At 41.2% G+C, this 25210-nt stretch overlaps 1 protein-coding gene across 3 annotated transcripts in view; it reads left to right on the top strand.

The window, feature by feature from the left end:
- The first annotated feature begins 11049 nt into the window (after positions 1-11049).
- The window catches only part of KANK2 (KN motif and ankyrin repeat domains 2), a 107806-nt gene continuing 93645 nt past the window's right edge, over positions 11050-25210 (top strand). For 2 of the 3 annotated variants that reach the window (XM_026716806.2, XM_087925998.1), the window contains exon 1: positions 11050-11165. The gene's annotated coding sequence lies outside the window, so the exon portion shown is untranslated. Of the gene's footprint in view, positions 11392-25210 lie in introns of all 3 variants that reach the window. The other variant, XM_087925997.1, reaches the window with a different exon arrangement.

The raw sequence follows: 25210 nt of genomic DNA on the forward strand, positions 1-25210 counted from the left end.
ATGTAAGAGCTCATTTATCAGCTGCATGGACATGGCTGGTGCTCACTGCAACTGAAATAGCATTGGTTGGGAGAGTTGAACACGGTCTTCCATTCATCCCTCTCTCTAATCTTCACTTGGTAGTACATTTCCCTCAGGTCCAGCTTAGTGAAAATTTTCCCCTTGGACAAGTAACCTAACATGCCTTTCATGAGGGGGAAGGGGTATGTGTTCTCCACACAAATGGCATTTACCCCCCCTATAATCCATGCATATCCTCAGGGACCCATCTTTCTTTTCCTTGAAGAACACAGAGGCTGTCACCCTTGATAAAGCCTATAAAGCCCCTAAGTTCTTCCATCTCCCCGGGCATCATGGAATACATTTTTTGGTTTTGGCAATTTGGCCCCCAGTACAATTTCAATGTCACTGTCTGTGGGATAGTGGGGTGACAGCACATCCGACTCTGTCTCACTAAGCGCCTCAGCAAGATCGCAGTATTTCCTTGGAATAAGCAGCTCTAACCCCTCGCTCTCTGTTAGTGTATTTGCCAGCTGCACTTTCACTCTCCTAACTGTAGGCTCATTGCGGTGCCTGGCACTTTCTTCAGTTCCTGCCGTTTAGCCACTCTCTTTCTCGTGCACCATATGTTATTGTCCCAATCTACTTCCAGGTTCCACTTCTTCAGGCAGGCTAGCCCCAGGATCATAGTCATTCCAGGGACCATAATAAAACGGATAGTCCCTGAATGATTCCCGAGCCTGAGGCTCACTGGTTCTGCACACACACACACCATAAGGGAACCATCTAGCTATTCAAATCCCATGGCCTGCCTTAGTTTCCTGAGTCTTAGCCCCAACATTTCCACCATTGGCAAGCTGATCAGATACCAGGTGAACCAGGGCTGTGAGGCTGCCCTTTATTCCTGAGTAAGGCACCACGATTTCCACTCAGGCAGTCACTAGGATGATGGTGCCACTTACCATTGGGTCATCTTCCCCCTCATTGTCACTCTCATAAAAGACCAAGCCAGGCTTATCAGAGGTCAGAGTTCCCTTCTCTTCACTGGATTGGGAGGGAAACCTCCACAACCTGCTGTACAACCCGCGTATTGTCTTTGGGCTTTGCCAGCAGTTTCTTTGCTTTCAGCCAAGTCAGGATCTATGATGCAGATGCTGGATGTGGAAAATGGCAGTTGATGGCCTTACTTCCCACATCAGAAGCAGGCTGTTGGGATTCAGCAGGGTTTCTCCTTGGGGACCGGGGGAGAACCTCCCTTCCTCCATGCACTCAGTGGCATCACACTGCTACTCAGTGGGGACAACTCTCATGCACAGCATGCTGCTGGTACTCCGACAGGTTTAGCTCCACGTTAGCGGCCAGCTGGTACCATGCCTGGAGGTCGTTAGACAACTCTCAGGCTAGACAGTTGTGGTACAGCTCCTGGTTCAGACCATCCCAGAATTGGTAGACCAACAGGGGCTCATGCCATCCTCTCAGGAGGGCTACCAGGCTGCAAAACTCCTGAATGTATTCTGCAACCAGCTGCTTCCCTTGCCGAATGGAACAGATTGTGGTCTCTGTTTGGTGGGTCTCCATGGAGCCCTCAAATCTGTATTGCATCTCTTGCACAAGGGTGTCCACATTCATCAGCTCTGGGGGGCCCTCATTGTAGAGGGACATCAACCATTCTGCAGCATCTCCTGCCTTCTGGAGTTGTTGGAGCTCCATTGATGGAAGTATTCAAGAAAAAAATTGGACCACTATTTGTCCTGGATGGGATGAGATTCCTGCATTGGGCAGGGATTGAACTAAAATCCTTTCTAACCTTTTGATACTGTGCCACATGGATGCAAGACAACTACTTCAGGGAAGATCTCAAAGGAAGGGAAGAGCTAATCCAAACAAATGGCAATAGAATTAAAAACAAAAGAAATTTCCATTTATAAGAACTGAAGAATATTAAACTGAGAAGTGATTTAAGGACATGAACACTTCCTCCTCCAGCAGTGACTCTCCTCTTCCTTATTCATCAATTTGGCTTTTAAAGGGGTTATAAGTCAGCTGAAACTCTTGAATTTAAATCACTGTGAGAACATGAAGAAATGATATCACAGAACCCAAACAATAGCCAAGGATCTTTCCTATGAATTGGACTAGAGCAGGGGTCCCGAACTACTGAACTGTGGCCTATTTGGAAGTGGGTTGTATAAAAGGTGGGGTGGTACATGTCCGTGCTGCTTCACTTGCACAAGTGGCGCCCAATATTTTTCTTCTCTCTTGCATTAGTGGAGCTGCATATGCATACACCAGCCCCTCACTGTGCAGCCTGGTTCCCCTCTTCACTCACCAGCCAGGCCACCAAGTTGCCTGCTCCCAATGCTCCAAAAGAAGTGGTGAGAGCAGAGGCTGAGTGGGCAAATTCAACCTGCTCCACTTTGCTGATTCACCGAGGCTGCCAGAGCAGGACACCCAAACCACTTTTGGAGCATCAGGCAGCTTCAGTGAATCTGAAGGAGTAAGAGACAACCCCTACCCCCAATGGCTTCTTTTCCACACCAAAAGTTTTTGCAAACAGATGAAAGGCTTTGGGGGAGCAATCTTGGTCTCTTTGCAAAAGGCTTTTGGTGCAGAGAAGCCCTAAGGAAAGCTTCTCTTCTCGCTCATGCAACCTGGTTCCCCTCTCCCCACTCAGCTGGGCCACCAACCCACAAATGTTGGGGACCGCTGTACCCCATATCATCAGATTTATTTAAATAATTTATGTGGCTGCTCATTTCACAATAGTGACTCTGGGTGGTGTACAAAAATTAAAGCCCAGCAACCAAAACCAATTATCTGTATTTTTTGCTCCATAAGACACACATTTTTGTCTCCCTAAAGTGGCTGGAAATGTTTGTGTGTCTTATGGAGAGAATATTGCCAAAGCCCCTCCTACCTGTTGGGCCCCAGTATTTGGCCATTTTCGGCCTGCATGTGCCCCATTTTTGGCCTCTGTGCACCCCATTTTTGGCCTGTTTTAGGCAGCAGTGATTGGCGGCGGCAGAACTTGGCAGTGATAGGCGGTGGTGGTGGCGATCCCAGCCACCTGGAACAGGCTGAAAATGGGACACATGGAGACTGAAAATGGGGTGCAGAGAGGCAGGGATGATCTCCACCACCTGGAACAGCTGATCAGTGGTATATCCAACTGCCAATCAGCTGCTCATGCTAAAGCTGACTAGGCTATTTGCTGCAAGGATGCTAGCCAGATAAATACTGGATGAATGCTGGGAGGCAGAGGCAGATTTTTTTTTCTTATTTTCCTCCCCAAAAGGTAGGTGCATCTTATGTTCTGGAGCATTTTATAGTGCAGAAAATATGGTACCCATAATGGTTGAGGAAAATTGTACCTTCTAATCACAAATCATATTCACAATAGAGCTTGCCTAACCTTTTGGTCGAAATACCAGGAAAAAGAAGAGTCAAGTCCTCAGAGCCCAATATGGTGATGATATCTGGTGGAATGCTGTTCCACAAGACAGGAACAGTCACAAAGAAGGCCTGGCTCTTGGGTCTCACAAAATGATTTGACAAGAGGGACCAGGAGCATGCCCCTTCTGTTATATCTGGTGTGTTGAAGAGAAACAATGGGAGATAAGTAGTCTCAAATAACCTGGCCTTACTATCTCTTCTAGCAGCTTCATGTTAGAGTGAGTAGAGGGTATTACTGAGGAATCCCATCTAGTAGGGTCTTGATCTTGATCTCTCCCCACCTACCAGTCTTGGACAAAAGAGAACTACTGGAACACTATGTCTACCAGTTCCAATCCTCTGAATTAATCCAGAAAGATCCTACAAGCAGTAACATCTAATGCTGAGACTTTGAGAAGAGTCAAGATGGATAAGTTTCCCCCTTCGCAAGCTTGCCAAAGGTCCACAACACATAGAATCAATGCCACCTCAGAACTGTAACCAGGTCCAAATTCCAACTGAAAGGGACCTCGATAATCCACTTCTTCCAGGGCCCTGTGGAGCCGCAGGTTGACTATCTTCTCAACACTTTGCTAAGAAAGAGAAGGTTGGAGACTGAATAAAAGCTATTCAGGTCCACTACTAGCTTTTTGAGAAGACAGAAGATGACACTGACCTTTCCTGCCAGGATGCATTAACCATCATATGTCATCTTAAGCAACCAGGAGGGACGTGGATCAGAGGATGTCCTCTATACTTTAAACGCTTCTGCGTTCAGTCTTACTCCTTGATGTTCACATGGCAACTATAAATGCAAGTATCTCCTGTTCTTCCTTTGGGATTCCAAGGGAGGCTGATTAGTTGACATGAAGACATTTCACATTCAAGTCCACCCTATAGAGCAATGTTCAAATTTATAATTAAATGTCATTAAAAGAAGAAAATGTGTTAAAGGCTTACTTTGCTAAACAGGCTCAATACTGATGGTGGAGAAATTTTTGAGGAACTCAAAAGCTTATTGAAGCAGCAGGGTGGGGTGATGAAAACATGCATTTGGAGTCAGTATTATCAATGTTAGAACAAGAAGTAAATGGGTGTGAAGTAACATTCTTCACCCTGCAGACAAACTTCTTCCTTCCTACTCCATTAAGAAAATATAGCCCTCTTCATTTGACTATATGGACTGAGAGACAAATATATGGACAATTGGCAATAGATCAACAAGGAACTCTGACTCTAAGGAACAAGAGTCATTATAAAAACTCTTCATTTACTCTATTAAGCGAGAGAGTTTATTTCCTGTGAAAGTTCATTCTCAAAAATAAAGATTCTTTTGTGGAAACTCCAGTTCCACTTTGAAAGTAAAACCCAAAGCAGAGCATATGCTTGGAGACACCTCGTGCTTGGGAAACACCCAGTTTGATGCCTGTCTTCCTGTTTTTCATCTGATGGTAGATTTCTGTCTACTGTGCAAAAACAAAGTTGATTCACACAAACCTTGATGCTACCCACCACTGCCATAAAATGGAAGGAATGAGGATATGTGTTTTTCTCATTATCTTTCTTAATGTGCTTCTTGATTCAAATTCCATGTAACTCCTCCTCAATTGTTTTGGTCTTAACTGTCTACCACCTTTCTTAATGTTTAATGTAATTGTATCAGCACAATGAATGCATACTGTTAGAGCATAGTTTCTAAGAAATATACAGGATTGTTGGAATTAAACAATCTAAAGTAGTTTTGACCATCTGCAAATGTACTGGTCTATACCATTTCTTAATTCCTGTAATATAGCTGTGATGTTGGATAAGAATAATGGCAACATTTCTGGATAGAAAAAAAATGAGAAAACAGGGATACACGACTTGTCCTTTCAATATAGTTGAATTGCAGCACTTGAGTATGGTGGCTAGGGCTGAAAGTCAACCATCTGGAAAAAGGACAGGATTATATATCCTAGTTAAAGGGCCTTAAAATTCCATATCCCACTCCCTACTTTAGCAATCAATTTGTATATCCATATATAACCTGGTTTGTTGAATAAACCACAATTGGGTGGGTTTTCAGAACATGGTTAATTATACAAGACATGGCTTACAAGTCAAAATAACTGAATGCACAGAACACTCTAGATTAAAATTATTTTATTACCCAAGTGTATACACTGAAATGTTGAACCTGAGCAAGATTAGTAATAGCATAAACAGCAGGTACAGAACAATGAACCAGTCCAGATATCTCACAAAGACATTCACGCAATATAAATTATTTACATTATACTGCCTATAATTTACAAAATATGGATCTTGTAGACTAGGCTTGACTTGGTTCTACTTGTTCCCATCTTTGTAACATTTTAAATAAATATTCTCTGTTTTTTCCTCCGGCAATGACAGCATGAGTGATTGCCCCTTCAATTCACATTGAATTGGGGAGGGATCACTACAACTTCTTTGGATGAGAAAAACAGTACTCCAGCTAATTTAAAAGATGTCACAGTTACTGAGCAGCTGCTGACAGCAAGCACTACCTCAAGTTTTTCAGTAGAGTTCAGAAGGAGGAAGAGGGGAGATGCAGCAAAGAAGCTGTTCATTTTGAGGGATTACGTGCGCAACTCTGAAGAGCTGCTGATTGCAAGGAATGTGTCTGAGTGTCCAGGACCAACAATAAAATAACCTTCTCTGTTCATAGGCATAAGGCTGAGTGGGGAAAGGTTATCTTATTATGTAATCAAGAAAGGCTCACTGAGCAAGTGAAAAATGTATCAGTGGAATATGGCAATGGTGGTTAAGAGAAAGTTGCTCTGTGTTTGGCTAATTTGGAAAGCTTACAAAGAAAATATGAAACATAAACCTGTCTAGTAGTATATCTTAAGAAAGAAAAGAGGCCTCTCCTGTTGTGAACTGGCATGGGTGTGTTCCTAAGCAAATATTACTTGTTGCATATTGAGAGGGAAGGGTAAGTTATAGCCATTAGTCTCCAAGCTACTGTGATGTCATTGTGCAAATGTCATCATTACATAGGTACCTGCAGCCTGACATCTGATGCAAGACCATGTTATGGCAGTTGCATGATGATTCCATCATACAACTATCATTATTTAGTACCCATCCTTGCCCTTCCATGTTTATAGCAGTCCTTAAAACAAAAGGCAAAACAATGGACTAGCAAATAGCCACTGTTCAACTGATAAGAGACAATAAAGATTTACAGTGGAGAGAAAGGAGGCACTAGCATAGAAACTGACACTGGAAGCAACACTACAAGGAAGGCAGTCAAAAAAAGAGAAGTCCCAGTGGACAAGAATAACAACCAGATGCAAGAGGCATAGAAGATATTCTGCAAATTTGAACTTGGGAATAGTTTGAGAGAACAAACAAGCTCTGAGTGTTCTAGGGAAAGAAAAAAAAAACCCTCTGTGGAACATGGAACAGGACAGGGATCCCTGAAGGGCAGAGGGGATGTAACTGTGTCTCACAAAATAACACAATAAAAATGTCAGAGTAATTGCTAACTCTTTGCTATGGGGAACCAGAGCAAATAGATACTAAACAGTAAGCCTTGGTTAAGAATCACGGATTTGACAGAGCAACTTCAAAGATTTATCTACTTACAATATTCCATAACTATCAAATCTATGACAGGAAACAAGGATATTAGAAAATATAGCTGTTTCTTGACTTCGAAAGATTAAAAAGGAAATGCAAGCTCTTTGAAATGAAATGAGGTTGGTCCTTCTAATCCACAGATAGAACCAATAAGGGAAGGAAGAATACTGGAAATGAATGATGTCAACAGGAGATATTTGGTTTGGGACCACGGACTGAGTTATTTAGATGATGGACTTCTGACTCAAGAGAAACTGCTTTTAACTGGGATCAGTAAAATATGTTTACATGAATCAGGGCAAGCTTGATTAAGAAGCCTCTCAACTGAATCTTGTGGGGATTTGGAGACAAAAATCCCTGAAGTATGGGCCTCAGAAAAAGGCACTGCTTGTACATTATAGCATAAACAAACAAACAAGGGCGCTATAATGGACCCTTGGCCCAAAAACTACACAATCTTTATAGTCTAGACCAGTAGTTTTCAAAATGGAGACTGGAAATCGCTGGGTTTCCCAAGACCCTTTCAGGAATGTCTGCAAAATCAAAGTAAATATTTAAAATTTTCTCAGTTTTAATTTATAACACAGTATACACAGACAATAGAGATATAACCGATATAGACAACAGCTCTTTGGGGTCTTCAATCACTTTTAAAAATACAAAGAGGTCCTAAGACCAAAATGTTTGAGACCTGCTGGTCTCTAGATTCTAATGCTGGAACTATAAGGGAAAAAAACCCCAAAAGGCAAACATGACTTAATATAACAAAAATTTAGCAGAATACATTATGTGACAGAAATATATCAATATAAAGATTCTATTTGTTAAAGAAGAGCAGAAATAATAGAAAGGGAGGAGAAACAAATAAAAGCAACACTGTTATTTGTGTTGACTATCCCCCATCCTAACAAGGATAAGATGGTGGTGCCTTCTGTAAGCAAACTGCAGGTCTTTCAAAGAGCCTGAAGTAGCAGTGATGGGAAACTTGTATTACCCAAACATCTGTTGGGAGAGAAACTCTGCCAAGCATGGTCCTTCCCCAAAATTCTTGACTCGCTGACAACTTTCTCTTTCAGGGAGTTGGGACAGGCAGAATAATATCTGTTACTCTCGAAGATACTAAGCAATAGGCAAAGCATACTTAGAATAGTGAAAGTAGTAGGAACATTGGATATAAGTGAACACCAAATGCTGGCGTTATTGATTTTAAGGAAAGTTGAATTCAATTTTCTGTCTAACACACAGCCTGGATGTTTTTTTAAAGTGTATGCATTGAACAAACTCAGAAGAATTAATAGGGGTATCCCGTGGCAGGAAAAGATTCTCAAAATGAATGGGAATTTCTTTAAAAGGACACACAAAAACCACAACTGCCAACAGTTCCAGTAAAGGAAATAATATGTGATCCACCAAGAATTTATCAAGAGCCAAGTTAAGGACATAACTGAATGATTTAAATCTTCACAGCCAGATTTTCACAGGATACTAAAGAAACTAGCTGATGGTCTGGCTGAACTTTTAATATTATCTTTGGAGTACTAGATGAACAAACTGGAGAACAAATTTTGTCCTTAGTTTTAAACATTTTTTTAAAAAGGAGGGAATAGTCAGTTTCATATCCTTATTTAATAAGAGTCTAGAGCAGATAGGTCAGTTTGCATATAAAAACAAAATACAAAAATCACCAGGTCAGAGTGGATTGGATTGCTATAGATGTATCACCAAAACTTTTGATAGAGTACCCCACAACAATCAAATGGATGCATAACTGGCCCCCAAAATGTTACTTGGCAGCTCCTAATCCATGACTCCCCTTCACCATGGATGTACCATAAGATTGAGTTCTGTGCCTTCTATTCAAGATTGTTATCAGTGATTTGAGTGAAAAGATGGAGGGAATCCTCATCTGCAGATGACACAAAATTGAATGGGATAACTAATACAGAAAGGCCTGGCCACGTGAAGCTCATACTTCATCTCTAGAATGACACAGGGAGGATCTGTTAGCAAGGTTTAACACCTGAAAGGATTTTGCTCAGAAGGCTACTGAAGAAGGCTTCAGTGAATCTGTTCAAGCACTTTGCCCGACCTATGGTCATTAGCCATGGTCATTCCTATCTTCAAAAAGGGAGACCCCAGTCTAGTTGAAAATTACAGACCAATCTCATTATGTTGTGTCACCTACAAAGTCACAGAATCAATTATCAACCAATCCATTATCTTCCACTTAGAGAAAAATAACCTACTCTCTAACAGTTTGGTTTCAAGAAAAATTAGTCCTGTAATCTACAACTCTTCCATTGCAAAAACACTTGGACTACACAACTTGACCAGGGCAAAACAGTTTACATAGACTTCTGCAAAGCCTTTGATTCAGTGGTACACTACTGTTAAAACTGCTCTTAAGGCATTTCTGGATATTTCTGGATACAACTGAATAGTTGCATTCCTGTCAAACAGGCAACAAATATTCAAAATATCAAACCCTGCACCAGTTAACAGCGATGTCCCCCAAGGCAGAGTTCCAGGACACACTCTCTTTCTAATTTACATAAATGACCTTTGCAATCATATTAAAAGCAACTGCATCCTCTTCACTGATTATGTAACATCACCGACAACACCGCTGCCTTACAAAGTCACCTTGACTATGTGCCAGAATGGTCAAACAATTGGCAACTTCAAATCTCAACCAACAAATGCTCTGTCTTACACATTGGCAACAAAAATCAGAACACTAAATACAAACTGGGAAGATATGACCTCGTAGACGACCCTCACTCTGTCAAGGATCAAGGAGTACTCATTTCAAAAGATCTGAGCCCCAGAGCTCACTATAACAGCATTGCCAAAAAGGCATTAAGAGTTGTTAACCTAATTTTGCGAAGCTTCTTTTCTGGTAACATTGAACTACAAACCAGGGCATACAAAACCTTTGCCAGACCAATTCTCGAATACAGCTCATCTGCCTGGAATCCACACCGTATAATGGACATTAGCACAATTGAACAAGTCTAGAGGTATTTCACAAGAGGAGTACTCTATTTCTCAGCTCACAATAGAATACCTTAGACCACCAGCTTGAAATTTTGGACCTAGATAAGTACGCCGCCTATGGTCTGACCTAAACTTAGTCACAATATTGTCTGCTACAATGTCCTACCTGTTAATGACTACTTCAGCTTCAACCACAATTACACACAGGCAAACAATAGATACAAACTCAAAGTAAACCGTACCAAACTCAATTGCAGAAAATAGAACTTCAGCAACAGAGTGGTCAGTACCTGATTCTGTTGTTACATCCTACAACTTTAACCTTAAACTGTCTACTGTGGACCTCACTCCATTCCTAAGAGGGGGAGTGCATAAGCGCACCAGTGTGCCTACCGTCCCTGTCCTACTGTCCCCATTTATTCGTACTCATTATGTGTCTACTTATACCTGTTTATACTTATATGTTTATATGTTACGTTCATACTTATAGTTGTTTTCTCATACATGCTTGACAAACTAAATAAAATAAAATAAAGTAAAGTAAAATAAAATAAAATAAATGCTGGGCAGCCTGGGATGCTTCAACCTGAAGTGCTACTTGAAGGTGGACCCGAAGACACATGGCCCTTCCACTTCTGATTCTATTGTGGGGGGAGCAGGGACGACATTCTGAAATAGACATGTCTCTGCTACCTACCAGAAGGACTGAAAAGCTACTAGGCTGGAGATTATTTTCCTCTTTTCAAAGCGAAGAACGGTTTTTCCAAGCCCCTTTTTGATATACAACAATTCCACTGACAAGGAATGCAACCGATCGAGAAAATCGAATCCTCCAGGACTTCTTCGCGTAAAATGCAAAGGTCAGGAGACGGTATGCTCTTCTCTTGGTGCGGGTTAGGAACGGGAACCCTCCCGGCCACTCGTAGTCCACCGAGGGTGGAGTCAGGCAGACCCGCTACTTTCCCCCACCCCCTCGCTTGGCCCATGCAACGGAGGGGGCGCGGCCTCATCGGGCGGGGGTGGAGTCTCAGACAGTCGCGGGGTCCCTGCTGGGCAAGTCCGCTTCGTTGGCAAGGAGCTCGGCTGGAGCTAGGAGCGGCGCACCGCAAGCGGGAGAGGCCGTTAAGGTACGCCGGCCCTGTTGACCAGTCCTGTCCGATAACTGCTCGACGCGAAGATGCTCCGCTACTTTGCTTTTTGCCCGCAAACTCCCTCCCCTCTCCCAACTAAACGCCGCTTCTTCTGAGGCTTCTCCCAAATTCCGCGCCTCCGCTGCCTTTGCTTTTCTTCCCCTCCCGCTCGAGTCGAAGAAATGACTCCGCGGACTGAGGGTCCCAAAGCGGCTCGTGAAAGGTAAGCGGGCACTCCTCCTCTCGCTGGTTCCCTTGGCTCGCTTGTGCCCCTGCTCCTTGGATCCCGGCCGCCTTTCCCTTGAGTCGTCGCCCCCGCTCTTTCGCCTCAGATCGGCCTCGATTTCCTTGGGTGGCTTTTTAAAAAGCGAGTCCCTTCAAACTCCAGAGAAATCCTGTCCGCTTGCCTAAATCCTGCCCAAACTCCTTCGCCGTGTTATGGTTTTGATGTAATGTAAGCGCGTTGCTGCTCTCCCCCGCTGCCATCCCCCGGAGCTGGAAAAAGAGCCTAAAAGGACAAACACCATCTGTACATCCCCCACCGCCTTTGATTCGCCTCTCAGTGCCTTTTTTAGGCTGGAGAAAGGCGGGGCTGCCTGGTGTGGTCATCTACAGCTGTTTGCCATTAGAGTGAGGCGCGCGCTCGTTGCGAACGGGAGCGCTGGTGTTTAAAGTTGTTTTCTCCATTCTCTCTTCTCTCCTTTTTTCTTTCCTTTTTCCCTTTTTTGCTCCTCTGCCTGTCAGGCTGATGTTGATCATTTATTGCATTGGGACGTCCCATAGAGGAGAAACACCTTGGATTTCTTGGAGTTGGCTGCCCACAAGTGGTGGGGCAGGAAAACCCTGGAGGTAGAAGCTCAGCAGCTGAAGGAAAGAGTGCAAAATAAGAAGGGAGTGGAGCAACAGGCCAGATACCTGTTAACCTTGCTCAGACAGTGAAGGAGGGGGTCCTCTTCCCCCTTCCCCAAAAAGCAAGCTGGGCAATAGGAGTCCCTTGGAAAGACTATGGTTTTTGGTTCCCAGTTAATTTTGGGTAGCTGTCTTGAAGGCAAGCCCAACAGCCATATATGCCCCATCCAGCATGAGATCTCCCTTCATTCCTGAACCTGGCAAACCTGGCCAAGGATGGCTTCCTTTTCTAAAACAGTGATATCTTGAGCCAGAGCTTAGCTAAGTGTGAGACCCCCACAAGGACTAGTCCATTAGCCAGAGGGCTACAGTTCTGCAATCCTTTCAGAGGTTAATCATGAAAAGCATCCTGGTTTGTCTTTAAAAATTCATTTAAAAAAAAGTAAACAGCAGCACTATTACTGTGCAATAGAGCTATTTTTCACCCTTCAGTGTAATTTTCTCTAACAATATTTTTTCATTAACCAGAATACCAATATTTGGTTTGTGTTCAATAACAACATAAAACCTTTGAAACTAATCATCTGAAACTTACCAGGATTTATACTCACAGCAGATAAATTTGGGTTGCAAATTATTTCCAATTCTGCCCGCCCCCCCAAAAAAATTGGCAATTCATCTTATGGGGTCGGAAAGATACTGTTTTCAATATGATATGTACCACCCTATCATAAAAAGCTGTAATTTCAAATTTTAGTTAATTTCAGATTACTCTTAATGGAAAGTAGGATAAACTTGGTTAAAAACTTGCCACAGTGAAGAAAAATATTTTCCATTTGGTGTTTTCTAATTATAGTTAAGGGGAACATTTGGGAGTTAGAATTGTAAGGAACAACCAACCTCCTGTCCACAACCTTCTAAGCATGTCACAGGTAGAAAGCAGCCAGTCTGAGCCAGAAACTGGGATTTGCCTCTTAGAAATGTGAAAGCAAATAAGAGAGCCAGGAAAGGAAGGGGACAATATGGGCTGCGGCGTGGAGGTCCCCTTCAGGTGCAACTCCTGGGAGACAGAGCTCTAGAGAAAGGACTAAAATAGGTAGCAGCATTTTCATCTTGGCCAGTGGTGGGATTCAAATTTTTTTACTACCAGATATGTAGGCGTGGCTTGGTGGGCGTGGCAGGGGAAGGAGACTGTACAATCTCCAGTCAGAGGTGGTATATGTTGGTTCTCCAAACTACTCAAAATTTCCGCTACTGGATCTCCAGAACTGGTCGAAACCTGCTGAATCCCACCGCTGATCCTTTGATCCAGGCAACCAATTGGCAAAGACCACACCATGACCTCTTCTCACTATAGGTCCTCCCTATTAGAATTAAGCCGACAGGTTCTGGATATGCCTATGACAGTGTCTTGATGCAGATTTAGAAATACAGACACTCATTGACCTGACCTGCCCAGGTGTGGTGGTTCCACACACTTCCACAGGATTGGGTAGTTTCTGCCCTGATCTGGTCACCCTTCTCTTAACTGAAGGAGTGCAAGCCACACCAAATAACTGGGGAGACTGCAAGATGCTTTGAGACCCTCCTATTTTTTATCTCTGAAAATAATAGCAAATACTTGTAAGTCAGGTTTTAGATTTTGGCAGTGGTTTGCTCTTCAAGCTTGTTTCAATTTAGTTTCTGAATGTTTCATTACCAGACTGGGTAACATCATGGAGCAACTCCATATGAACAACTAATCACATGACCAACTGACCACACAAGACGTTTATAAACTAAGGAGAAGAGGACAAGAAAATCCTGCTGCTGATGTTACCTAGTCTGATAACGAAATGTTCAGAAACTAAATTTAAATGAGCTTGAAGAGCAAACCAATTTCTTACCTCTATTTGTCATAAATGTTCTGGAGCAGAGTGTCTTAGAATCTGTTTCTATGCAAGAGAATTTCCTGTCTAATCTGTAGCCTAATTCCACTGAAGTCTTCCATTCCTGGGTTTATATTCATTTCATGAAAAAATTGCTATCTGAATAAGGCTCATTCTTTATTTTGTAGAGACCACTCAAAAGGGTAGGGCCTGCCAAGTGTCTAAGCACAAGGTGGAATGGAGTGTTGTTTCACTCCCTGATGCGTTGCTTGGTGAAAACAAGTTCTTTCAATGCAATTTGAAATGATATGTGTGATCATCTCCATACTGAGATTTATCTGTGGGGAGAGTTAAAAAAAACTAGATATGGTAGTTGCAATTATATGAATTAAGTTGCATCCCTTTTTCATGGGTCATATATCGACATGCATAAGAAAAAGATGAAATTTCAGTTGCATTGCCATGACCCTCTGCTCAATAGACCATGCCACTTGTGAGTGCAGTTAGAAACCACTAGAGATCAAGCAGTGCTTTATCCAAGAGACCAAAAGGAAAAATCATTCAGTGTCTTTCTAACTGAGTAAAGAGTTAAAAAAAAATTCCTTGAACTAAAGTGAAGAGTACATGCCATATGCATTTGGTCATTTTCAGAAAAACTGAGTCATATGTATAAAAGGAAAACTGCCTATCAAGATTGCAATTTTCCTATATACAATTTCCCACTGGAAACTGTGGGGAAGGCAGGACAGGTAGTTTTGTAGGCAGGTGCTCTTCTCAACAATTGCAGCCACAGTTTGGGTTTCATGCAGTGTTGGTGGGAGTGATCACTTGTCTAAAGGCAGAAAAAGAGCCTGATTGTGCATACTGCAGAGTTTTGTTTTGTTTTGTTTTGTTTTGTTTTGTGAGGATTGTGAAACCATCAAGAAGAATTAAGATTATGTTGCTGGTGAAAGTTCCCTGTGAAATCTACAGGGAGCTCCAAATTCAAATTACAATGCAAAGGAAGGCAGGAGTTGTGAATGGAAACATGGCCCCACCCCAAGCCCACAAGGCTCCACCATCACAAATTGCTAAATTGAAGAGTTGCTATGTGAGCTGTACTGTGTCAGACCTGGAAGAATGTTGGCTTGTTTGCCCAAGGAGGTTAATGTTGTAGGAATATAGCAGGGCCATGTTGATGCCAAATTAGGGCAACTATTCCATATTGAGAGGTCCTTGCTAAAGGGTGCAAGATTTTGTAACACTGCAGTTTTCCCTAACTGGCAGCTTAACAGAGTAAATAAAAAAAATCTGCATTCAGGGATAACTGTCACACTGAGGCTAAACCTTTCTACTATCCTTGTAAATTGTGTTTGTGGGACAAGGTTACTTCAGGATTTCATGTTCTTGAAATCTTTGAGAAGAAAAATGGCTGTGCCTGAATTTCACTCTCTCCTCTTAAACCCAGCATCTGATGTTATAATATATTAAATTTATCAGGTGATCAACAAACAATTATATTGCTTTAAGGTTGTAATTGGACCCCAGGATATTTATGGTAGCAGAAATTTCAGTTATAGATATTCAATCTTCCCCTGAAAAGTATAATACAGAAAGAAAACAAAAGGCTTTTGGATTCTCAAGCAAGTTTGCAGAGTATTTGACAAGATGATAATAACACATTCACAGGGCAGGAAGCTCCTCTTCCCCGGTAAGCTTCCTAGGAAGGAGATGGTGAGACTTCAGAATGACATTCATCTCTGGTTACTAACACAGGTCTTATCCCATTTGAAAGGTAGCCAAAAAGTACCTTAGTGCTGGGGGAGGAGAAGTAGAAAGCTTTCAACTTACTGCTTAGAGGATAGTGAATATCTCACCAACAGAACAGAAGGGAAAGAAAAGACAGTAAACTCAAGGCTGTGTTTGGGAAGGATACAGACAAATATCCTACAGGGGAATTGATCACACTCTTATGTCCAGTGGGTATTATAATAATCAGAGGTCATAACATCACAAATGACTTCAGACAATAGTGATTGACCCTTCAAATAGCCTTGTGTGATGCACTTTTATTCCATTTCTGCTCAGTGTTCAATTCTCTTCTGACATGCTTGCTTGGTCTAAGCCCTGATTTTCCAAGTTATGCTGGTATTATTCTCCAGCACGTCATACCTCTTTCTCCTAGAACCACAAAGGAAAAAAACTTAATTCTTCACGCAATGCACAAGCTCCATCTGCAGAGCTCTCTCCCCAAACCTCCCTATGAACAAAACATTGCCTGCAGGACATCCTGCAGTTCCAAAGTTGTTGGCTGAAGGGCCTCATTGTATAAATGGGCTCTGAGAGTTCAGCAAGATCAAACAATTCACTCTTTCAAGCCAGATGGAGTCACTTATTAAAATCCAATACCCTCCCTCCTTTTGCCCTTTCCCCACTGTGGGAAGAAGTTGAGGTATGGCCAGCATAATTTAACCTTTGCTAAATTTAAATTAGCACTTAATCTCATGCATCCACTTTAGTCACTTGAAGCATAGAGAAAGAACCTAGTGAAAAGTGCCACGTTCTCCACAATACCTTCAGTGTCAATCACCATTATGTAGTTACTTCTTCCTAGTCTTGCAATACATTGGTGTAGTGCTTGTGGCAAAAGATGGGAATTCTTTTATACATTATTTCAGTTATTGCTTTGAGATTTAATAATTTAATTGTGGTTGATCAATTAATGCTTGAATTTCAGATGATATGGGTCTTCAGAACATTGTTCCTTTCATACCCAGCTATATAGTGCAGAATGTCTTCCCAAATGGCCTCTTACATAGGCAAGTCACAGAGTCACCAGTCCTTAGAAATCACAAGCAGCTGGTTTATAACTGACTCTTTGGGAGGGGCTATGAGCAGCAGAGCTTAATGTAATTAACAATTTTGTTTGTAGTTTTTTTAAAAGCACAAGTGACGGGTGTGAGTACCCAATGTGAATGGAAACCTGGGAGAGTAAAGTAAAAAAATCTTCAACTGTGCTGTCCTTGGAATTCCAATCCCGAGCAAATCCCCGGGTTTGCTGTTTTGTTTTGTTTTGTTTTTTTAATTACAAAAATTACCAGTTGTCTGAATGACATTGTACCTAGTTTGGCTCTGAGGAACAGAGCCTGTGCACTTTTTCTGAGATTCATTATTGCATGTATCAACATCAGCCAAGCAAGAAGCCGCCCTCTTCTGCCTTGGCATAATGTTCTGAACATCTAACCATCCTAACCACAAGTCAGAAAATCATTGGCATCCAGCACTGGCCTGAAGCCTGTAAGGAAAGACTGACTTTCTGGAAGACAGCAGAGACTTGAACTGTAAAGCTCTTTTAATTTTTTATTGCTTCTTATATCCCACTGAATGGCAATATAGCATTTATACAATATTTTATTTAAAAAAAATCTGCCATCTATCTTAACAGATCGGTACTGATGGGATATACTGAACTTCTGTTATCTGATTTTTCATCCTCGTTTCTTTTTCTCTCCACTCCTATGCATTTTCCTGAACATAAAGATCTGTGAGCATTTTCTTTTTTTAACCACAGAATTCTTGGACTCCAGAAATCCTAGGCTGCAAGTTCTTTTCTAATAGCAAAGAAGCATTATTAATATAATATTAGTATTTTGTTAATTTTAAAAATAAAACCTGCTCATATTAATTAACATTGTTCAGTAAATTAGCTAAGGCAGATAAATTCATAAAGAGAGAGACAGAGAAAGAGAGAGACAGAGACAGAGAAGTCCTCACTTTCCCAGAATTTGGGCTCACTCAAAGCATGGAGGTGATGAAAAGACAACAAGAACTATGTATGCAGCAGTGGTGGGATTCAATTTTTTTTACTACCGGTTCTGTGGGTGTGGCTTGATGGGCATGATGTGGGTTGGTGGGCATGGCATGGCATGGCTTAGTGGGCATGGTGTGGCTTTGTGAGCGTGGCTGGGGGACGATACTGTAAAATCCCCATTCCCTCCCCACTCCTGGGGGAAGGATACTGCAAAATCCCATTCCTTTCCCACCCCACTAACCTGCTTTCCAGCTCCGTTCTCCTGTGCAGGGCAACAAAAGAAGACCCAGCCAATCAGCTGGGACTTGGGAGGCAGAGAATAGATGGGGGCAGGACCAGTCAGAGGTGAGATTTGCCAGTTCTCTGAACTACTCAAAATTTCCGCTACCGGTTCTCCAAAACTGGTCAGAACCTGCTGAATACCACCTCTGGTATACATGTATTAGTGGGGTTCTTTCTGTTTTGAAAGCAAAAGGTTAAAAATTAGGCAGAGGTGAGTTGGACAGTTTCTCTATGTTCCAGGGTAGGAAAATCCTATGGAATTTTCTGTTTCCCCTGTCCATGTGTACATCTCATGTTAAGATCTGCATATCTCCAGCCCTGGTGGGCCAGACTGAAGTATGTTTATGCCCAGAGATATGAAAGTTGACCTATATTGTTCTGGTGTTTGTTGAGGGATGAAACTGACATTCAGGTTTCCCCCCATTTGCTCCTATGTATGACATATTTCTATAAGTAGAGGAGCAGGCAAGCTTTGGTCTAATGTTCTCTGTTGATGCTGAGGGTGCCATTGGAAGAATATACCTGGGTGTGTTTTAGCTAGAGCTCTTTAGCTCTTGAGAATAATCCTGTTTCATTAAGAATGTTAAGTGGCTTATTTTCTATCTCTAGCCCTTAGCTTCAGACTAGCATTCCAGCCCTAAGAACCAGATAGCCTTAGCAAATCTTTTTGAAATAATTGAAATCTCAGTATATGAAAGGGTGGGGGGAGGCTTATGCCATGTTTTGAAAGGATCTGAGAAGGCTGATTGAGAAGAGCAGACTTTCAAGGTAAACCCAACCAACTGCTGGGCTCCCAGCCTTTGCAGGCAAGACCTAATTTAATCAATGTGTATGAGTGGCAACTGGATGAAACTGTTTTAAAGAGGCAAATACTTCTGCATAGATTTCAAAGTGCAGAGCTGTGCAGGCCAGAATAGCAAAAAATGTGGTAGATGAACTATCTATCTCTTTGTACATGACTTGCCTTCTAAATGCTTATCCAAGCCACTCTTTCAGATTAATTTGGAGTAAAAAAAAGATTAAACTATTGATGTTCTTTTTGATAACAGAGCTGTACTGTTAAGTCTATTCTACAGATAAGTCTGTTTAAACATTTAAAGGAAATAGAGGAATTGATGCCTTTAGCATGTCCATCTTGTATAATGTCTCGATTCTCTATTTAAACCAATTCACTGAAACACTTGGGAGGTATAATATTTCCATGATATGCATAGATCCACTTTTTGTCCTATCATTTGCATATTGCATATTTTTAAATAAAAATTTATGTCCATATTTTAAATAGATCTTATCTCACCCATTCCCCAATAAACAAAGTGCATGCAAGTAGTAACAAAGTAATTTCCCTCTTCCTCTTTACCGTTACCTCTAGAGTTGAGGTGGACCCTGTGGCATATGTTCCTCTTCCAAAGTTGAACATAGAAACAAGGAAAAAATCAGAGGTATAGTGAACTCAAGTTCTGGAAAACAGCAAGGAGAGATGGGAAAATATTCTGAATCACATAATACTGTCGACTTTCATCTGACTATTAGAAGAGTCCAAGTGAATAAAGAGGATAAAGAAGAAGAAGTAAATGCTGTTTTCTTTTTTTACCAGGTGCTCTTCTAAAACATCCCTTTTTTTTTTCAGTTTGTTTGAAGAAGTACCAATATTAGAGAAAAAGGAGATCCACCACCAAATCATGTTTGACAAATAGCTAATGTAGACTAGTTAAGGCCAGTTTTGTTTGTTTATTTTAATTATTTCTGAGAAAATTCAAATTCTAAATCTAGAATAACCAAAAGCTGAAGACCAAATCTTATGATCTAATGACATGCTTTGAGTCTCTTTCATTATCGTCAATCTCTGCTTTCTTTAGATCAGCACTAAGGACTCTGCCTTGTCTTCTGTTTTAGAAAGTAATGCTGAATGCCAAGCTTGATCTCTCTCCTAATGAAATTCATAAAGCTTGTTCTCTTTCAGAATCTGGAAATCAAAGCTAAAACCAATTATAACTTTGCTGTGTATCTTCTTTCAATTGTTCAAGTAATTCCATGTATATTCAGAGAATATTTTTGTCATATGGAAGTTTGTTTATGTATTTATTCAATTTCTATAGCTGCCCATCCAGCCAATGACTGTGGGTGGCTTACAGTTCTAAACTTATGAAACTGTAACTCTAAACTTATGATACTGAATAACAATAAATATATTTTGTAAAAACTCATAGACAAAACCATGGGTATATAGACTTGAGTATCATTTTAGAAGCAGACTGGAAAGTAGACAGGTCAGATTGCAGCTGACTACTCCAATTCTTCCATTGCATTATACTGCTTCTTGTAACAGGAAGCTACTTTTATTGCATAAAATAACGTTGTAGTCTCAGTCTCAGACATTAGCCAAATCAATCCTAGCTCAGCAAAATGGCTAATATGAAGAAAGAAGTCATACATTTTGCATCCCTGGCCTAATAAAATGTTTGCTAAATTGAATTAAGTTCAGTTACTTTTCATGGAGTCCAAGAGTGCATAGTCCCCTTGCCTTGGCTCTGAGGCATTCTGCTTGCTGCTTGCTGAGGAGTTTGGAGCCTCCATCTCAGGTCCAATCCTATGCAAACATTTATATGCCATATGGAAGAGGAACCTGAGGAAGGTAAGTTACCTGCCTGGCTCCAATTGGCCCACTGCTTTCCATCTGGCCTCTAGGCTCTGTGCCTATCTGTGAGGAGAAGGAAAGCTAACAGGTTTCCTTCACCCCTGGGGGCCCAGTATGAACCCTTCTAAGGCAGACACATAGCTGTGGCTGCTGTTAATTGTGGTGGCAATGCTCTTCAATGCAAACCTGTGCAATGCACAGGGAAACGGTAAAGGGGAGAGGAGCACAGCACCCTGCAAGCCAATCAGTCAGCAGAGAAGGAGAAGAATCCTCTTGCCATTCCTCCTCCTTGCTTTCCTTTCTCTGACACCCATACCAGCTAGTGACAATCACCTTGGATTATTGTGAGGGCAGTGATATTAAGGCAGCATACATTCTTCCTGTGTTGAGAATGGGAATTAAACCTACCTTGTGCATGAACTAAAATGATTTTTACTGAAAAGTATGATTTGCTGGAATCTCTGAAAATGCAGAATTACTTGCATCTCTTAAATGCAATATTGGGCACAGCTTTTCCAGGTACAAGGCTTAACCTCCACTGGATGAAGATGATATCCGCATAAGATAATTTGGTGCAGATAACAGCAGACAGGGCAAATTGTAAGATAAAGCCCAGCCCAACAGTCAGGGTGAATATCAATGTGACTGGGTCTGTTTCAATGATATTTTTTCACCTCACCGGGCTGCCCCAGTTGTTGCTATTTATCCAACAGCTGCTTAGTGCTGGCCTTCCTGTGGTCTACATGCACTTACCCTTCCCCATTCCAAAGTGATGATGGGTATCAGGGAACTGGAGAATTGGATCTTGCTTCTTCAGCTATTTGTCTTCCAACATCTGACAGAGCAAGTACATATTTTTACATCTGACAATGTCAGCTATCACAATCATCTTTCCCCTTAAGACTTCCAATGCTGCCAATAGAGAGTTCTCCCATCCTGTTTCCATAACCGTATGAAGAAGTTAGCTACTCAGCTGCAAAAGGGGCCAACAAGCTGAACAGGAGAAAGAATTTGGGTTTCCCTGCTCCAAGAACAATTATTCTATCCTCAAAATGTGCAATTTCCTACCAAAGTCAGTTCAACCACATGTTTTTCTTCATGGGAACATTTCCTTGATACTGAGTCTCTTAAATTTGAAAGGAGCAAGAGGTGAATTTCAAAGAGCACAGAAATCTTAACATTTGAAATGCCTAAGATGGCTTCCTGAGGGGTGACCATATACCAGTGAGGGAAATTATAAAATACAGCTCCATATGAGGTTTCAGATGATGCAGTGGGCTGTAAGAGTAACTTCGAGGAACAGGAAGAAGAGCTACAACCAGGACAATGGCCAGGTAAGAAAACTCTGAGTCAAAAGGGGGGAAAATAATTTGAGAAAGTGTCTCAAATTTGACCGTCCCTGGTACTCTTAATATAAAAGCAGGGAGAAGAGACTTTCAGACTTTGAAGATTCCTTTACTGTAACCTTATAATATTAGCATCCATAACATTGGTTTCCTGATCTGGACTATCCAAAGGCTGGCATGAGCTCTTGCATTTTCTGTACTCAGTTTGTAAACTTTTTTTCTTCTCAGTCAAGTCTGCAGCTGACTTCCCACTGATCAAGATAATAGGAGATTTCTAATGTGATAGTGGAGCCCCCCCCTCCCCCCCCAAGCTTCACCTTTGTTTCTTATCTGGAAATATTTTAGCCACAAATTGCAATTTACTTGCTTTCTTTTTCTTCTTCTGAGGAACAACCTGCATATTATGGGCACTGAATTTTCTATTTTGGTGTTCTTTTTACATTTCAAAGAGCTATCACTAGGAAGAGAGAGAAATTTAGACTGAGACAGTAGAAGGGGATATGTTAATTTTTATTACCATGCTTCATCAATAGCCTCCCATTTTTAACTTAGTATTTGTGAGAAGTTCTCTTTACTCTTGTTTTCAGAAAACAATATAGTATTTACAGCCTATGTTACACATTAATTTTATATATGCACATAAATATAAACAAATCTGAGATAGATAATGTATGGCCTCATCGGCACATGCCACTTTTGGCTTAATTTAAAGGTCCTCTGCAAAGAAGTAATTTTAGCAAGGACAGTCTGGGTCTTTCACAACCTTTGTGAAAATAGCTGTCAGAAAGCAGGTTGTCTGAAGAGATGGTGTGGCCTTTAGCCTATTCTGTTGGAAGGTACAGGGTTAGGCAGGCTGATGAAGGACATCAAAGTTATTTGCAAATGTTGAAATCAGATTGCACTCTATGGTGCTTGAAATAGAAGAGTTTCAACAAACTAGAGAGCCAGTTTGGTCTAATGATTAAAGTACCAGACCAGAAAGTGGCAGGGGAAGGATACTGTAAAATCTCCATTCCCTCCCCACCCCACTGATTTGCTTTCCAGCTCCATTCTCCTGTGCAGGGCAACAAAAGAAGACCCAGCCAATCAGCTGGGACTCGGGAGGCAGAGAATAGTTGGGGGCAGGGCCAGTCAGAGGTGGTATTTTCCAGTTCTCCGAACTACTCAAAATTTCTGTTACTGGTTCTCCAGAACTGGTCAGAACCTGCTGAATACCACCTCTGGACTGGTTGCTGTAGGGAAAATAGGAGGAGGAGGGAATGTGAGCTATGTTCCTCCCCTTGAGTTATTTGTAAAATAATAAAAGCTGTGTATAAATAAACTAAGTTAAATGTGTGGTAATGCTAAAAATTTTGCAGCTCTGAAATCTTGGCAGCATGCTATGTAATTATGGTTATAAAATAGCAACTTAGGATGTGGAAATCAAAGATTTTCCCACTTCTGCTTTTTTTCAAGATGGGACAATGTTAAATCTCTCGAAGAACTTTCCCATCTGCTCCAGGTATTCACTTGGCTACTTGATAGAGTCAATCTACATATTGCAAGAATATTTGTACATATTGAGGGATTAAATTTCACAAGAAACAAGGGGTTTCTACACAATAGGTAAAAGATCACTGCGCTTATCTTTCCTGTGCCGATTAAGGCATATTTTGCCTTTTGTAACTGAGATAGAAAATGAAGGAAAAGAAAATCTCACTTCATAAAAAGTATAAAAGTACCCTGAGTATGCATGGAAAAGTATTGTAAGGGAGGAAGGTAGATGTATGGGCCACAAGCATGCCCTCATTATGATATGGCCTCATGGAGATCCAATTACACTGTTGGAAAGCCATCCTGGGTCATTAAGTTGAATCAGCCCCCCCCCAGTCAGCTGCTCTACGTAGGTGTTGGCCGTCTGGTATCATCCAGCTTGTGGCAGCTTTATGAATTGTCTTGGGATGCTACCAAAGAGTGCTTTTGATCTAACACATTTATCTTCCTCCTTGTATGTAATGATTCCATTTTCATTCTGATGGAATCAAGAGGCCATGGAGGATTTTTGGTTATTGAGGCAGCAATTTCAGAATAGCAGCATTGTTAAACAGAGTTGTTTGGTGAGGTATTGATGGTTTTTCTTTTACATCTTGTATAAAATATTTTTTTCCTTCGGAATCTAGCATTTAAATGTGCAGGAACACTGAATTAGACACTTTAGAAAGTTAAATTTCTAACTTGAACTTCATTGAACAAAAGAACAGGGAGAACTAGCTGGAGTTTGGCAGCTGTGTTAAAGGGAAAGTCCCATGATGTTTTTTCCTCTTTAGATTGACAATATACAGATTAAGAAAATGGAAATAACTAAAAAGAAGCAATCCTTTTCTCTTGATGGTGTCATAAGAAACAAAACCTTCCAGTTGCAAGCTTATGTAGTAGTGCCTGAAGGAAAAGGAAGAACATTGGAGTAGCAAATAATTCATATATTCATAACAGAAGAATCATGTTAGTCTATGGTAGGTAAAATCAGGAGTCTGGTAGCACCTTTTCAGCCTAACCAGTTTTATTGAAGGATACAAGCATTCAGGAGCTATAGTTTGTTTCATTAGGCTCTTTATGATTGTAAGGAATGTGAAGGTTAATTAAAACAGAGGAGGGACAAGTTCTCCGCAGAAGCAACTCTCCACAAGGCCCACTAGATAAGGATGACAAGCAGAAACAAGAGATACAGAAAACATTCGGCACTTACTATTCATAAATAATAAAGAAGAAATCAAGATAAGGATAAAAGGCTAGCTGAATAGGTGAAAAGAGGCACAAACTCTGAAGAGCAGAAGAGAAAGAGAAGAGTTGGTAGGTTCTTATTAGAACAGAAATGAATTCATTCAGAAGCAGAGATCAAGGATATGATTAGAGTTGGTATTCAGCAGGTTCTGACCAGTTCAGGAGAACTGGTAGCAGAAATTTGAGTAGTTCAGAGAACCGACAAATACCGCCTCTGACTGGAGATTTTATAGTATCCTTCCCCTGCCATGCCCACCAAGCCACGCCCACAGAATCGGTAGTAAAAAAAATTGAATCCCACCACTGGATATGATAGAGATAGACCATAACTAGTTGCACTTCCATGGATAATTACATGTTTAGTGCAGTTGGTCAGCCAGTTAAGAATCCATCTGGTGGTGATACTACTGTAACTATCTCACTTTTTTTTTTGTATCTTACAAGAAATAGGTTGTGGTTTATTCTGTCAAACACCTTATTCAAGTCCAAGTATACTATGTCCACAGCAT

This window comes from Pseudonaja textilis, chromosome 2 (genome assembly GCF_049901715.1).
Source record: "Pseudonaja textilis isolate UNSWEBS1 chromosome 2, rPseTex1.2, whole genome shotgun sequence".
Taxonomy (NCBI): domain Eukaryota; kingdom Metazoa; phylum Chordata; class Lepidosauria; order Squamata; family Elapidae; genus Pseudonaja; species Pseudonaja textilis.